Raw genomic sequence first — 2853 nt, 5'->3', positions numbered from 1 at the left:
CTCCCTCATAATAATTTTCAGTAGCATCATGAATGAATTCAACAATATAACCAGCACCTAAAGCATTCTTTTCATGATCTTCAAGCATAGAAATTTTATTACTCTCCACATAAGCAAATTTCTTCTTAATCGAAATAGTGGGAGTATCATAAGAGACTTGAATACTATAAATTGTTTCCACATTAAAAGAGTAATGTTCAGAAAAAGGGTAATCATAATCATGACGAGTTTTATAAATATAATCACTACTCTTTATAGCATATGTATCATCACAATAATTATCATAAGTAGGAGGCATGCTATCATCATTATAAATTTGCATATCAAAACTTGGGAGACTAAAAATATCATCTTCATTAAACATAGCATCCCCAAGCTTGGGCCTTTTCATATCATAAGCATAATCACTCTCATCATTAATAGTATAGATAGCACCAATAGTATAGCAATTATCATATTCTTCCAAGCAAGTGCCAAAAAGATTTTCGAGATTATAAGACGTATCATTATCTTCCACAATTATATTTTCATGAGGCACAATAATAATAGGAGCAACATTATTTGGGAGAGATATATTTTTACCTCTCTTCCTTTTTCTTTTCTTCTTCTTCACCACATCATGTGTGGGTTCAATCCTCTTTTTGGAGCTCCTTATTAATGAGATTGGTTGAATAGGAGGCTCCTCATCGTTACCTGATTCATCATAAGAAATAATAGGAGGGTAATGGGAAGCCTCTTCCCTTTCATTAGTATTCTCTTCATCTTCTATTTGTTTTCTTTTCTTTATGTAATTGGCAATATAAGGATTTTCAATGCAATTCACTGCACAATATATATAAATCTTCTCTAGATCAAAATCAAGAATTCTATCAAGATTAAACTTTGGAATACCATCTGTTATACGTTTCATTTCCTCATACCCCAAAAGAAGACTAAGATCTTTATGATGCTCAAGGGTAATCAAATTATCACAATTTTTGGATACGATTCGGTCATGAAACAATTTGCATTGGAGATTTAAATGACCATGTTCATTGCAAAGTTCACAAGGGGCGCGAAAAATATTGAATCTTTCAGCACAATCATCAAGACTTTCTTGCAACAATTTAGTTTCTAAGTACTTATGCCTCTTGCAATATCTATCTTCCTATTTGGTGTGTACTTACAAACCCATTGCACTCCACAAGAATTGACATGTTTATAGGAGACATTTTCATCATAACTAGTGCAAATCATCATTAGTATCATGGATATTCAAAGAATTCGTACTAACAACATTGCAATCATGCTCTCATTCAAAGATTTAGTGCCAAACATTTTATAGATTTCTTCTTCTAGCACTTGAGCACAATTATCCTTCCCATCATACTCACGAAAGATATTAAAAAGGTGAAGCGTATGAGAGAGACTCAATTCCATTTTTTATAGTTTTCTTTTATAAACTAAACTAGTGATAAAACAAGAAACTAAAAGACACGAATGCAAGATCTAAAGACATACCTTCAAGCGCTAACCTCCCTGGCAACGGTGCCAGAAAAGAGCTTGATGTCTACTACACAACCTTCTTCCTGTAGACGTTGTTGGACCTCCAAGTGCAGAGGTTTGTAGGATAGTAGCAAATTTCCCTCAAGTGGATGACCTAAGGTTTATCAATCTGTAGGAGGCGTAGGATGAAGATGGTCTCTCTCAAGCAACCCTGCAACCAAATAACAAAGAGTCTCTTGTGTCCCCAACACACCCAATACAATGGTAAATTGTATAGGTGCACTAGTTCGGCGAAGAGATGGTGAAACAAGTGGTATATGGATAGTGGATAATAGTATTTGTAATCTGAAAATATAAAAACAACAAGGTAAAGAATGATAAAAGTGAGCGTAAACGGTATTGCAATGCTAGGAAATAAGGCCTAGGGTTCATACTTTCACTAGTGTAAGTTCCCTCAACAATACTAACATAATTGGATCACATAACTATCCCTCAACATGCAACAAAGAGTCACTCCAAAGTCACTAATAGCGGAGAACAAACGAAGAGATTATGGTAGGGTACGAAACCACCTCAAAGTTATTCTTTCCAATCAATCTGTTGGGCTATTCCTATAAGTGTCACAAACAGCCCTAGAGTTCGTACTAGAATAACACCTTCAAACACAAATCAATCAAAACCCTAATGTCACCTAGATACTCCAATGTCACCTCAAGTATCTGTGGGTATGATTATACGATATGCATCACACAATCTCAGATTCATCTATTCAAGCAACACAAAGGACCTCAAAGAGTGCCCCAAAGTTCTACCGGAGAATCACGACGAAAACGTGTGCCAACCCCTATGCATAGGTTCATGGGCGGAACCCGCAAGTTGATCACCAAAACATACATCAAGTGAATCACGTGGTATCCCATTGTCACCATAGATACGCACGGCAAGACATACATCAAGTGTTCTCAAATCTTTAAAGACTCAATCCGATAAGATTACTTCAAGGGGAAAACTCAATTCATTACAAGAGAGTAGAGGGGGAGGAGAAACATAAGATCCAACTATAATAGCAAAGCTCGCGATACATCAAGATCATATCATCTCAAGAACACGAGAGAGAGAGAGAGATAAAACACATGGCTACTGGTACATATCCTCAGCCCCGACGGAGAACTACTCCCTCCTCGTCATGGAGAGCACCGGGATGATGAAGATGGCCACCGGAGAAGGATTGCCCCCTCCGGCAGGGTGCCGGAACGGGTCTAGATTGGTTTTCGGTGGCTACGGAGGCTTCTGCGGCGGAACTCCCGATCTAATCTCTGTTCTGGAAGTTTTAGGATACGCAGGTATATATGGATGAAAGAAGCATGT

Source organism: Triticum dicoccoides, chromosome 2A (assembly GCF_002162155.2).
Source record: "Triticum dicoccoides isolate Atlit2015 ecotype Zavitan chromosome 2A, WEW_v2.0, whole genome shotgun sequence".
Lineage (NCBI taxonomy): Eukaryota > Viridiplantae > Streptophyta > Magnoliopsida > Poales > Poaceae > Triticum > Triticum dicoccoides.
The sequence above is the reverse complement of the archived record's forward strand: the minus strand, read 5'-3'. Positions refer to the sequence as shown.